The sequence below is a fragment of the Pristis pectinata genome, chromosome 1 (genome assembly GCF_009764475.1).
Source record: "Pristis pectinata isolate sPriPec2 chromosome 1, sPriPec2.1.pri, whole genome shotgun sequence".
NCBI classification, from domain to species: Eukaryota; Metazoa; Chordata; class Chondrichthyes; order Rhinopristiformes; family Pristidae; genus Pristis; species Pristis pectinata.
Window position 1 is genome coordinate 76,126,558 of NC_067405.1, and position 15,004 is coordinate 76,141,561.

General features: G+C 38.8%; 1 protein-coding gene across 10 annotated transcripts in view; it reads left to right on the forward strand.

The window, feature by feature from the left end:
- Positions 1-15,004, forward strand: part of ikzf2 (IKAROS family zinc finger 2) — a 158,154-nt gene that overhangs the window by 99,428 nt on the left and 43,722 nt on the right. The gene's annotated exons all lie outside the window — the stretch shown is intronic.

Sequence of the window (15,004 nt, forward strand, 5' to 3'; positions counted from 1 at the left end):
AGGTGACAGCTAAATTTATCTACTGTTGGAAGCTTCTCTTCAGCTAGGTCAGCACTTGAAGCAGCCATGATTTCACAGGCATTAAAGTGGGAACCCTGTTGCACTAATACAAATAGGAAAATCATAACGATGCAGATCTCAGGAATTCCTCAAGAGCAGAATTAAAGCTCTGGTGGATGAAGTTAACTAGAGAAATAACTACCTGGAGTGATACCCGAGGGACTTCATTCCAGTGCCACAATGTTTCATGACCACATGGGTGTAAGGTGACCTCTGATATTTAAGATGAGAGGGGAAAGGTTTAAAAGAGCCCAGCAGGGAAAGATTTAAAAGGGAACTGAGGGTCAAGATTTTTTTTCACTGCAACAAATCCCATCTGCCATCGGTATTGTGCTTGCTTGCTTACCACTCTTCCAATATTCATACCTTGTATGTATAGTCTCCTGCCTTATACATACTGCTATCCCACCATGGCAGGCATGTTTTATACACACATTGTGATGTACTCAGTAATGCTCTGCCTCTCTCACTGGAAAAATTTGTGCAGATGCAGCCTATGGGATCTACTGGCATTTTGTAAGGCAAGGACTGATTAGGAATAGTCAGAGTGGTTTTGTTTGTGGGAAATCATGTCTCACAAATTTGACTGAGTTTTTTAAAGATCTGACAAAGAGGACAGACAAGGGCTGGATAGTAGATGTTGTCTACTTGGACTTTTGCAAGGGCTTTAACAAGGTCCCTCATAGTAGGCTAGTCTGGAAGATTAGATCACATGGGATCCAGGGTGAGCTGGCCAATTGGATACAAAATTGGCTTGGTGGAAAAAATCAGAGGGTGGCAGTGGAAAGTTGTTTTTTCAAATTGGAAGCATGTGACCAGTGGTGTGCCACAGGGATCAGTGCCGGGTCCACTGTTTGTCATCAGTATTAATGTTTTCGATGAGTATGTAGTTGGCGTGGTTAGTAAGTTTGCGATGACACCAAAATTGGTGGTTTAATGGACAGTGAAGGGTGTTATCTAAGATCATAGCGGGATCTAAATCAATTGGGGAAGTAAGCAAAGGAATGGCAGATAGAATTTAACTCTGACAAGTGTGAGGTGTTGCACTTTGGTAAGTTAGACCAGGGCAGGACTTGCTCAGTAAATGGTAGGGCCCTGGAGAGTGTTTTAGAACAGAGAGACCTAGGAGTATAGGTTTATAGTTCCCTGGAAGTGGAGGCACAGGTAGACAGGAGGTGAAGAAGGCACTTGGTATGCTTGCCTTCATTGGTCAGGTTATTGAGTGCAGGAATTGGGACCTTATGTTACAACAGCATAAGTCATTGGTGAGACTGCACTTAGGGGAGTATTTTGTGTAGCACTGGTCGCCCAGCTATAGGATGGATGTCATTAAACTGGGAAAGGTGCATAAAATGATGTTGTCAGGACTGGAGGGCTTGAGTTATAAGGAGAGGCTGGATAGTCTGAGACTTCATTCCCTGGAGCTTAGGAGGCTAAGGGGTGACCTTATAGGGGTATATAAAATCATGAGGGCCATAGATAAGATGAATGGTCATAGTTTCCCAGGGTAGGGGACTTGAAAACTAGAGGGCAGAGGTTTAAGGTGAGAGAGGAAAGATTTAAAAGGGACCAGAGGGGGAAAGAATTAAAAGGGGGATAACTTTTTCACACAGAGGATGGTAAGTATATGGAATGAACTGGGAGAGGAAGCTGTAGAGGTGGGTACAACGTTTAAAAGACCTTAGACAGGTATATGACAGGAAAGGTTTAGAGGGTTATGGGTCAAACACTGGGACTAGCTCAGGTAGACAAACTAGTGGGTATGGACAACTTGGGCCAAAGGACCTGTTTCCATAACTCTATGACTCTATCCTGTCCACAGACTCAATAATTTGCAGGACAGAGTTCATATCATGGACTTGTTTGCTACAGGACCAGTGACCTTTGAAGATGGTACAGTATGCTTATACTATCTAGTCCTCCTCCTTACATTGCACCCTCCTTATATCCTCCAAGTTCTTCCACTTCATGATATCCAGACAGTTTAAACGTGTTTTTTGCCTATTCCCCTATCACCATGATCCTACTATTGTGACTTTTTCACTTCAGATATACAAGAAATATTAATTCGCAAGGACCCTGTGGCAATGCCATAAGAATCAGATTAGGTAAATGATGATCATACATCAGTATATCTTCCACTTGTTTTCACCAACTCAGAACATGGCAATTCACAAAAAATAAAGAGTGGTTTATAGGCAGAATGTGTGTGCATGTGGCAAATATACAGACACAAGTATACCAAAGCAAGATCAAGAGGAAATAGCAGCTGGAGAGGACGTTACACACCAGTTCAGCTGCAGAGACCCTCTCTGAGGACCATGACATGGCAGCTGTAGATGTAGGCTGATGGACATGCATGTGGAGATGCTTGAGGTATTGTCTTGCCCATCCAATAACTTGTGTGAAGTGTGATAGATTGTGTGGAGCAATACACACAAAATGCTGGAGGACCTCAGCAGGCCAGGCAGCATCTATGGAGGGAAAGGAACGGTTGATGTTTCAGGCTGAGACCCTTCATCAGTCCAGTCCTGATCCACTGAGTTCCTCTCGCATTTTGTGTGCATTGCTCCAGATTTCCAGCATCTGCAGTCTCTCTTGTGTCATAGATTGTGTGGAGTTCATTTTCAATCTTGCACAGGTCTTTGCCTGGAGCCTGCAATTTTCCATCAGTAACATATCAAAACCTTTGGAACTAACTTTGAAATATTTGAAGACAGAAGTCACAGCATTCATTGCAGCAAATGCAGCAGCCATGTATCATGTGAGTACTGAATTAGAAGGGGCATCAAGGCCATGACAGACTCCAGTTATGTATCCTCCAGCAGATTGTGAGGCCAGCTGATAACACATCTGAGGAGTGTGACATTGAGTCTGTGGATATAAACCTGTTGTTCTTGCAGTGACACCATTCAAGCTCCCACCATTTCTGCTCTGACAATGCCACACCATGGTTTCCCATTAGCAAGCTAAATCAGACTATTCATTACAAGGCTGTCCAGTTTAAAGTCAGGATATTTGGGCCTAGGGCTGCTTGTGGTTGCCTTTCATAGCTACCTGCTATCTTCTCTGCTACAAGCAAGCAATTAGTTATCTACCAGTGTAGATATAACCTTGGATGTAGTTCTGCAAAAAAGTCGATAGGCACGTGCAAGATGGACGCAATGAGAATGTGCAAAAATGACCAGTCAATGATTGAAATAGTTTTGCTTTTGATTAAGATGTGTAAAAATGTTTGGAATATTGATTTGCTTGGTTTTCACATTCATGATTTGGGTAGAAGATGTGACCGATAATCAGTAATAAAGTATGGCAGCATGAAATTTTGTCACTGAGGATGTTGTTTTTTCTTGTTGGTACTTGTGGATAGTGGGTCTTGTGAGATGTCAGCATTTGCTGCTCATCCCTAATTGTCATTGAAGAGCTTCCAAAACATGCTGTTTTGGGGGTAGCTCCTACAAATAGAATGAGCAAGTATGCAGGAAAGGGAAGATTTGTTTCAAAGTAAGAATGCTTTGGGATTTGGAGTCCACTTGTTTCTTTTAAAGTACAAATCTGGTTGCTGCCCTTGACTTGCAAAGTGGCGTAGCTCATAGCGTAGAATATTTCATGAGTTGCCTTATTTCAGGTGCAAAATGACAAGGCAGGCATTGCTTCAGTGATAGACTGCAGTGAAATGTCATATGTGGAAGTCCAAAGGGCATTATTTTCCTGAGTGAGGCTGCATTAATCAATGCATGTGGAGAGTATTTTTCAGTGTCTTGAGAGTTCCACAGATAGAAGCAAGTATAGAGCATTGTTCAACATTTTTAGAGATGAACAGAAATTGTTCGACAACTTCTATTTTTTGCTTTCTGGATAATAGAATGGCTTTGCAAGTATTGGAGTTGACATCTCACTGTGGGACATCAGTCTCCAGTTTGTTGTTACAGACACAGTAAGTACATGCCTGATTAAGGGAATGTTTTTGGTTACAGTCAATCTCCAGGATGTTTCTATTGGACAATGGGCAGTGCTGAATGTCGAGTGGAAATGATGAGACTTCCACACTGCTGAACATCATTAACAGGAACAAGAGTGGGTGAAATGGTAACCTGTCAGATAAGATTCTGAGTCTTGCCCTGGTGAGACTTCATCTTGAACATTATGTACAGGTCTGAGCTTCCTATCAAAGCAAGGATATATTTGTGATTGAGGGAATGGAGCAGAAGTCGACCAGATTAATTTCTGGGGGTTTGTTTTAGTAGAAGAGATTAAACAGACTAGGTCTGTATTCTCTTGAGATGAATGAGTGAACTCATTGAAACACACAAGCTCCTCAAAGGGCTTGACAGAACATATGGTCTTACCAGCAAGGACCCATAAGGACCCCTGTGGTAGTCTTTCACAATGCTCCTACTGATTTTGCCAATGTAATTGTCTTTTCTGGGATTTTTTGTAGGTGTTCATATGCTATTTGTATGTGCAGGGAATGATGGACCTTGTAGTTCGTGTAGAGCCCTGGATTCATTTAAGAACATATGTCAAAAGATGGGAAATCAAAGCAGAAGTAGGTTATTCAGCCTTTTGTGTCTGCTCCACCATTCAATAAAATCATGGCTGGTCTTTTGCTTAGTGTTCATATCTAAAAATCTATTGACATTCTCTGACTCTTTGGGAAGATCTCAATTCTGGCAAATCCACATATCCACAATACCTGCTGATCTCTGTTCAAAGGAAGGAGATGAATTCTTCTCCTCTGATATCCTGAATGTAGTACTGAATGTAAACTAGAAAATATTGGATAGATCATGCCTGTAATGCTTGATGTGTAGGTGCAATACAGGCATGGAAACCATGAATTCCATAAGGTCACCTGAAAGTCAATTGTTCAGTACTTAAAAATCATACATTATGGTATTAAATTTCTAGTCCATGGAATTTCTGTGATATTTGTGTAAAATGCCTTGATGTTACCCTTGATGTTGGGTATGGTACTTATGACTGGGTAAATGCTTGATGAAGTGTACAGTGAGTTTTAACAACACATAGAGTCATAGAGTTGTATAGCATGGAAACAGGCCTTTGACCCTGAGTCATGCATACCAATCAAAATATCTATCTAAGCTAGTCCCATTTGCCTGCATTTGGCCCATATCCCTCTGAACCTTTCTTGTCAAAATGCCTTAATTGTTGTAATTGTACTCGCCTCTAACAGTTACTTTGACAGTTTGTTCCATAAACCCACCACCCTCTGTGTGGAAAAACTTGCCACTTGGGTTCCCTTTGAATCTTTCCCTTCACTTTAAACCTATGCCGTCTAGTTTTTGACTTACCTACCATGGGAAAAAGACTGTGACTTCTAAGCTACCTATGCGCCTCATGACTTTATAAAATTCTATAAGGTTACCCCTCATTCTCCTCCATTCGAGAGAAAAGAGTCCCAGCCTATCCAATCTCTCCTTATAACTCAAGACCTCCAGTCTTGGAAACGTCCTTGTGAATCTTCTCTGCATCCTCTTATGCTTAATCATATCCTTCCTATAGCATGGCAACCAGAACTGCACACAGTGCTCCACATGTGGTTTCACCAATACTTTGTACAACTGCAATGTGACGTCGCAACTCTTGTACTCAATGCTACAGCTGATGAAGGCAAGCATGCTATAGGGCCTCCTTCACCTCCCTGTCTATCTGTGTTGCCACTTTCAGGGCACTATATATTTATACTTCTAAGTCTGTCTGTGCAACAACGTTCCCCAGGGCCTTGCCAAATTGCATCATTTTGCACTTATCTGAGTTAAACTCCATCTGCCATTCCTTTGCCCACCTTCCCAGTTGATCAATATCCCATTGTAACCTTGGATAACCTTTTTCATGGTCCACTATACCACTGATTTTGGTGTTAACTGCATATTTGCTGATCATGCCACGTACATTCTAAACCAAATTGTTAATATATATGATATACAACAGGAGCCTGAGCACCAATCCCCGTGGCACTCCACAGGTCACAGGCCTCCAATCTTAAAAGCAGTCCTTCACTACCTCCCTTTGCCTCCTACCACCAAGCCAATTTTGTATCTAATTGACTAACTCACCCTGCATCTTCAGACTAGACCACCCTACCATGTGGGACCTTGTCAAAGGCCTTGTTAAAGTCAATTGTAAGCAACATCTACCATCCTACCCTCATCAATCCTCTTAGTCATCTCTTCAAAAAACTCAAACAAATTCGTGAGACGTGATTTCCAATGCACTAAGCCATGCTGACTTATCCCTAATCAGTCCTTGCCTCTCTGAATGAGAATAAATCCTGTTTCTCAGAATCCCCTCCAATAACTTTTCTTCCACTGATGTAAGCCTTTCTGGCCTGAGTTCCCTAACTTGTCTATATAGCCCTTCTTAAATCAAGGCACGGTATTAGCCATCCTCCAGTCTTCTGGTACATCACCCGGCTATTGTAAATCAGCATGGTAAAATTCATATCCTTTATTCAGATTCAGAACATGGAATCCTGTTGTATGTAAATTAATGTATTAAAAATTTGAAGTAAAAATGCTAAATTAATTTCAAAAGGTATAATATTTTTCTTTATTCATTTTCATGGTTAATATTTATTGCTTACACCTAGTTGTTCTGGGAAGGTAGTGGTGGCCTTCTTTATGAATGTCTGTAGGAGCTTGTTATAACTGAGGGTCATATTACAATCACTTCAAAAGGTTCATTTAGAATCATTTTACCGCCATCTTATCAAAGGCAGTTCAGAATGGTTAATAAATGTGCACATCTGAAAAATGAATTTAAAAGAAAGAATTATCCACAAGTGACAGCAGCATCATTTACAAACTAGGCATAGTAATGACCACAGATTTACTTCTCTAAAGGAGAATAATGCATGAATTGTTCTTTTATAACCTGAAAGCCTTTTATTTATAGAAGCTTTTCTATTGAAAATAACACCTCAAACAGCCTTTGTTGCAATGGAATTCAATATTTTCTACATTATTACACTAGTTGTGTTGCTTAAATGCTGATTTACTGTCTATTATGATAGTCTATTGACATGAATCGTCAAAATGATCCAGACCTATATTGTGTCTGTTGAGGCACCACACTTTTGGAATGATGTCAAGGCCTTCAACGGGGCAGTGGAGATTCACTGGTATGTGACATCTTGGTTATGCAGAGTGACTAGAGAAGTTGGGTTGTTACAACCATATGGAGCACTGTAGAGATCTCGCCCAAACACAATTGTCAAATTGAGGTGCCACATAACCCATAAACAAGTTACATAATATTATCCAGTATATGATTCAAATTGTTAAAGAAATTTAAATGACATTTTACATTTCACATTTATTAAAGATAAGATTAAAGATAATCTTTTTACTTTTATGGAATGATTTGTTAGAAGCTGAATTTGCTTTTATGAAATTGTTGAAATCTCTTAAGGTTCACAGTTTTTTAGAAAATTGCTGCTTTCACATTTTTAATTAAATATTCAAGAAACTTGTTGAAAATCTTAAAGAATTTGACAAACATTTATGACCATTCCTTTAAAAAAACAGGTAGAAGTATTTTGTTCTTACATGCATTCGTTATTGGATTAAAGGAGATTTGAATATATGATGGTTGAGTCTAACTGATTGCAAAATTTATGGTGGTATTAGATGAACACAATGAAGAATTTTGCCTAATGTCACATCACTGTCTTAGGAGCGTACTCTTTTCAAATTTGGCTGCTGTATTTCTTCTGATCCAACTAACTACATTTGAAAAAATTATTTTTTAAGGTGTAAAATGCTTTGGGATGTTCTGTGAAAGGTGCTGTATGGGTGTTAGTCCTTTTTTCTTTCTTTTGTGTTAGTCATTTTAATAACTGTAAAAATGTCAGTCTTTTTGTTATAACTCCTGACTGACATTTGAAACAGATCCAATTTAACAGCCATTGATAGCTTGTGTATTGATTTAAAGTATTCAGTTAGTGTCTTGAACTATGGAGACAAACTTGTTAGTTTTTCAAAGTTGCGCAGCTCAAATTGGAGGATTGTGATTCCACATGTTGGCTTTTGACAGGAACTTCATCTGACATTACGTATTTACAGATGAAAAATATCAAGAACAGGCTTTAAGCTTCTCAAGCTTGCCCTCTGAATATACCAGTTTCACATTCCTTATGCTTTGCAACTGCACTTTCTACCAGGAGTGACAAGATAAAAATAAAAGGCTATTGCATTGGCCAGTTCAGAAAAAAACTTCTTTTCAATCTTCCAAAAGGAATTCCAGAACATTATGGAAATCCATAATTTCTTATAATTACAACTCATGTAAGAAACTTGTTTCACTCCCACTGATGCTGTAAGAAAAGAAAGACTTCTTGCCATTTAACCTAACTTTCTATCTATCCAACCAAATACCTTATCCATTTCAGAGCAACTAACAGGACTTCTAAAATTTTGTAAACTAGGTTGTATCTTCTTTAGAATAACTCAACAGGTCAGCCAATATTTTGTGAGAAGACAAAAGAGTTAACATTTCAGGCCATGACCAGAACTGGCATCTTATTTGATAACTTATTTCATTTTGTGTGTCTACAGAATACTGCCTGGCTAGCTGAGTATTTCCAGCATTTTCTGTTTTTATTTCAGAATTTCAGAATCTACATTTTTGTATTTTAAGTAATTCCAATTCCTGGCTTAACCTTATCATTTATGAGCTTTGAAGGTTGCCTAATCTCAGGACCAAAATGAAACAAATAATTTCAAGTGTGGACATACTGGACCCATAATGTATCCTAAGTATGGTGTTCTGCACTGCATCTGACAAACTTCAATAGAAACTAAACTGTGTTTTACACTAATTAGTGTCACTTAACTGAAGTTAAAGCACAGATTTCACTACTCCAACAAATTAGATTCTGCAGTTAGGAGGTGGAATGCTGGGATTACGTAGGTAGCCTTAGGCTGTTGTTCATTGCTTGTCCTAGACAGCAAAATGAAATACATGTACGGTTGTCACCTGGAGTGGGTCATTACATAAACAATTAACAAATGCTACCTACATATTTGTTATACTGGAACCAAAGATATAATACTCATTGCCAGACACAAGTGCTGTTCATAATTATTGGTATTGGTATTGGTTTATTATTGTCACTTGTACTGAGGTACAGTCAGAAACTTGTCTTGCATACCGATTGTACAGGTCAATTCATTACACAGTGCAGTTACATTGAGTTATTACAGAGTGCATTGATGTAGTACAGGTAAAAACAATAACAGTACAGAGTAAAGTGTCACAACTACAGAGAAAGTGCAGTGCAATAAGGTGCAAGGCCACAACAAGGTAGACTGTGAGGTCATAGTCCATCTCATTGTATAAGGGAACTGTTCAATAGTCTTATCACAGTGGGGTAGAAGCTGTCCTTAAGTCTGGTGGTATGTGCCCTCAGGCTCCTGTATCTTCTACCCGATGGAAGAGGAGAGAAGAGAGAATGTCCGAGTGGGTGGGCTCTTTGATTATGCTGGCTGCTTCACCAAGACAACGAGAGGTAAAGAGAGTCCAAGGAGGGGAGGCTGGTGTCCGTGATGCACTGGGCTGTGTCCACAACCCTCTGCAGTTTCTTGTGGTCCTGGGCAGAGCAGTTGCCATACCAAGCCGTGATACATCCAGATAGGATGCTTTCTATGGTGCATCAGTAAAAGTTGGTGAGAGTCATAGGGGACAAACCAAATTTCTTTAGCCTCCTGAGGAAGTAATTATTTGGAGATGAGAGATAAACTTCAGAATGCTAATATCATGATTAACTTGGATCTTGTATGTTCGAATGAGAATTATTTGCACTTTAAAGACTGAACCCTCAGTGACAAATGCATAATATTTCAAAAGAAGGATTTCAAATGTTAGGGTATTTTCATAATCAGGACTAATTTGATTAAAACATGTATTTCCCCATTGCTCCTTTACAAAGTACAATGCTAGTAACCTTAAATTGTGAAATGCAATAAATATTTCCTAGGTTCTGGCCTAACACCAAAATTGATTTGTTTTCATCTCAAGCTTATGTATTATTTTGAATAATTGATCTATTATTGAAGCTTATGGAAAGTTTTACAACTAATGTAGGGTGATTTAGTTTAACGTGGCTCAATGGGGTTGAAGTGTATGTAAAATACCCTTATGAAAAGTGATTTTTTTCAGTCATTTGCTGATGGTGTTTACAATTCTTTCTTCTTATGATACATAAGAAGGTCATTCAGCCCATTGTGTCCATGCTGGCTCTCAACAGTACAAATCCATCAGTTCCATTTCCTCCTTCCGTCCCTACGGTCCTGCAATTTATTCTCTCTCACATGCCCATGAGCTCTCCTTTTGATTCTTTAATCAGCACTTAATCAGCAATTTACAGTAGTACATGCCCATAGTCTCATCAGGCAAAGTCCACACTGACACTGACATTGGGATTGAAATTGGAACCTTGAAGTAGTGATGCACCATTGTTCCTATGCATTGTATTTAGATCTTGTTAGAACTAAGTGACTAAGAGAAATCTTCAAATCCTAGAATCATACCCTTCTGAAGCCTCCTTTCATTGCTAAACCTCATTAAATTTATTTCCAATAACTAATTGAAAGAGCTATACCATTAGTTTTTAACATTGTTAGCTTTTATCCTTAGATGTTTTTAAGAATCATAGATTCTATTTAAATGCTGTATTTCTGACTTGTTCAGAAAGGTTGCTGTAATATAGCAATACAAGTCCCTACAATGCACAGAATTTACAACTCTGGACCAGGCTATTCAGCCAAATGGTCTATACCAGTGTTTATGCCCCACAACAGCCTCCTCTCATTTTGATTTGTCTTTCCATCAATTTACTATTTCTTTCTCTGTGTATATCCAGCTTTCCCTTAGATGCATCTATATTAATTATCTTAACTACCCTATTTTAATGCGTTTTTAAGGTAATCCATTTCCTGTTTTAAGATACATTCTTCTTTTACACAGTTGAGTTTATCAATGAAATGCAATATCTCTAGCTGTGGTCACTTTTTATCTACCTGCTGACCATTTTATATAAATTTATATCCCTGTGTGGGTTTATTTGTACTATAATGATCCTTTTGCAAACAGAAAACTGGAGGAAATCCACTTTAACAATTGACTTACAAAGTGACTCTATTCTTTCTTGTTGGTGGACGGTGGGAGGTTTTTTGTAGGCCATGTGATTGTTTGAGGGGATAATGATCTGACCTCAATCGAGAGTCCTTGCAGCTTGGTGGAAAATGAGTTCCTTGTGTTGAGTTTTTTTAAATTAAATTTTTAAATTAAATTTTATTTTTTTGAAATTAAATTTTATTTACAGCGTGGTAACAGCCCCTTCCGGCCCAACGAGTCCGCGCCGCCCATTTTAAACCCCAAATTAACCTACCCGTATGTCTTTAGAATGTGGGAGGAAACCGAAGCACCCAGTGGAAACCCACGCAGACACGGGAGAACGTACAAACTCCTTACCGACAGCGACGGGAATCGAACACCAATCACTGGCGCTATAATAGCGTCGCGCTAACCGCTACGCTACCGTGCCGCCCTTTTTATTGGTGTGTACAATATTTTTGTATTTTGAGAGTCTGAATGGGAGCAAACAAGGCAAAGTAGTTGTCAGATTGACCTTTTAGTGACTTCACCCTCAATGGTTTGGTTTTCAATAGTTCTGTTGGCTGGAATATGCTCATCAGAAACTGTTTTGCTAGTTTGCAAGTACAACTGCTCCATGACGTGGAGTTTTGAACTATTTTCATATTGTATTTCTCATATTTTTCTTAAGATATTGAAGGAGGTTATGTGGCCCATCATGTCTATGTTGGCTGTCAGGCTCATAGAGTCATACAGCACATAAATAGGCCCATCATGTCTATGCGGACCATCAAGTATCTATCTATATTAATCCTATTTATCAGGACTTGGTTGGTAGCCTACTGTGCCTTGGCAATTCAAATGTTCATTCAGATTCTTCTTAAATACTGTGAGAGTACCTGCCTCCACCAACTTCTAATGCTGTGTTTTCCAGACTTCAACCATGTTCTGGATGAAATGTTCCTCAAATCCTCTTCATCCTCACTTTAAACCTTTGCCCTCTAGTCTTGGACATCACTGCCATGGGAAAAGATTTCTTGCCTTCTACCTTATGTATGCCTCTCACAATTTTGTATACCTCCTAGCAGGTCGCCTCTCAGCCTTCTCTGCTTCAAGTAAAACAAACCCAGTCTTCTAGTCTCTTCTCCTAACTGAAATATTCCATCTGCCAGGCAATATACTGGTATATTTCCCCTACACACTCACACATTCTCATCAGTCCCATTCCCCTACTTATCTCCCTCTGACTCATACTCTCTGAAATGCCCATGAAGTACTGCTAATTATCCTGAGGGACAATTTACAGTAGCCACTTAATTTACTGGTATGTCTTTAAGAAACCCGCACATTTGCAGGGAGAACGTGCAAACTTCACATCGACAACAGTGATCAGTATCAAACCTGGAGATACAAGAGACTGCTGATGCTGAAATCTGGAGCAAAAAACAATCTGCTGGAGGAACTCAGCTAGTCAAGCAGCATCTGGTGGGGGTGGCGGGGGGGTGGGGTGGTGGGGAGGGGAATGGAATTGTTGACGTTTCAGATTGAGACTCTGCATCAGAATCAAACCTGGGTTGCTGGAGCATTGTGTGGCAGCGGCACTCACTGTGCCACTAATGAAGATAGCCCAGGGTTCATCTTCCCTAGTATCTTATATCAATAATTGTACTTGTACTGCTGTGTGAATTTCATATTTTTACAAATTTCTGGTCTCATTAATTTCTGGTCTGTTATTAATTTGCCCTTACATTGATTGAGTCATTTTGATCAAACCAAAGATGTGACGGAAAAAAATTTGCATTTACATAGTACTTTTTGTGATCTAAGCAGATTGCAGAGTACTTATAACAATTGGGGTAAATGTGTCAGCCCATTTGCACAACAAAATCATATAACTGTAATGAGATAAGCGACCAGAAAATCTATATTTAGTGGTAATGTTTGAGGGATACATGTTGACCAACGTACTTGAGAGATCTTCTAGTTGTTCCTTGAATGATGCAGTTGCATCTTTAACATCCATCTAACAGCCAACAGGACTTCAGCATAATATCTAACCCAAAAGACAAAACCGCCATTCAAGTGTCAGTGTAATCACCTGGAATGATTCAGAAGTGACAATGATCCCATTGAATTAATTTGAACCAACCCCATGGAATAGATAGGCACTCACATTTAAACATTCATTGTTTGTACATTTTTTTAAATAATTAAACAACTCACTGTTTTTTTCTCATTTACTATCATGGTGACAATAACATTTTCACATTCTGCTAGCTTGTGGAACAAAAGTCAGGTTTGCCTTTATGGGGTAAAATGCTGAGCTTGTCATCAGCTCACCAGTATCATACTGAAGACAAGTAAATTCTGTGCATTACTTTGGAATTTGGATATTCAGTTAATCTAGCATGAAAATCAAACTCTTAACAATATCATTCCCTCTAATATAATTTAAAATTATCATAATTCCCATTTAATTCAATGATATGCTTTAAATTACAGTTTTTGTATTGTGTTCCAGCAGAAAATAAATGGGAACTAGCCTTAACTTGTTTCACTTGTCCAGAACTCCAAAAGATAATTTTGCTTAGGAGTCAGGAATCTGCTTCTGGTCATATTTCAGTGACCTTGTTTAATGGAGCTCATCACATTAAATCTAGCAAGTTGCTTTGAATGCAAGTACATTTTGATAATGAATGAAAACAAAATAAAGCACAGAGCTTTAACCTGAATAAAGTTTACACTGTTTTCTTTCATTTTTGCAGTTACTGTATGTCATATAGCTCTCAAAGCTCAATTAAAAGAAGATCAGGTCAGAGAGCAATTAAGAATGAATTGTATGATAATTTCAACAAGTCGGAAGGAAGGGTCTATTGTTAACTTGTCACGTTATAGTGTAGGAGGTATCACTTTGTAAGTGCATGATAAATGTAGGAGTGCAGTGCATTGAAGTATTAATACACAATAGCATGTGTGATGCATCTTTGCATCAGTTGTTGTCTCTTGCTGCCTTGCAGTTGAAAGAAGGGACTGGGAAAAATAAACGGGGAAATAGAAGGATTAGATACCTTCGACACACAGGGCTGGAATATGACTTTGTAACAGCCACTCTTTCAGCTCTGTGTGGGTAGAAGATCTTTTTACAACTAGTACTTAAATCCTTAAAGTACCAAGTTATCAAGCTAAAGGCAGTTTATAAGTACCTTTATTCCGCTTGGCATTTTCAAGAGAAAAAAATGTTTGTCTTGTTGCAAAATTATTGACACTAATAAAATGCAATCTGAATCTTATGATTCCAAAAACAAATTGAACAAGTTTTCAAAATCAAAAGTTCCTTTTGTGGCATGCAAAGAAAAAACACATTATTTATGTTTTTTAGTGGGATGAAACAAAGATCTTTATCAGAGTACATGGGGGAAATGGGCTGGCTGCTTGTGCTGTTGCAAGTACTGAGAACATCACTCCAGAAATCGCATTCCGCTGAGACATGCACCAAGAGCTGTCCCAGACAGTGGGTGCAGGAAACTGCACACCACAATATCTACAAAAACAAATGGCTAGGACTGCCTCAGTGACACACAGGTAATAATAGATCAGTGGTTGAAAAACACAATACAATACAAATGCTGTGCCTCTACACAATGACAGCTACTCATGATTAATTTCTGTTTGCAACTAGTTAAATATACTTCATTTGTCTGAAGCATACTTTTCACCATTCTTTGCTTACTAAATGGCTATCAACCATGTGTGTATAGGAGGAAGGACTGGAATGAGAAAAAAAACATGGCCTTTCCTTCAGCTTTGAACAGCTTTCTGTATATGA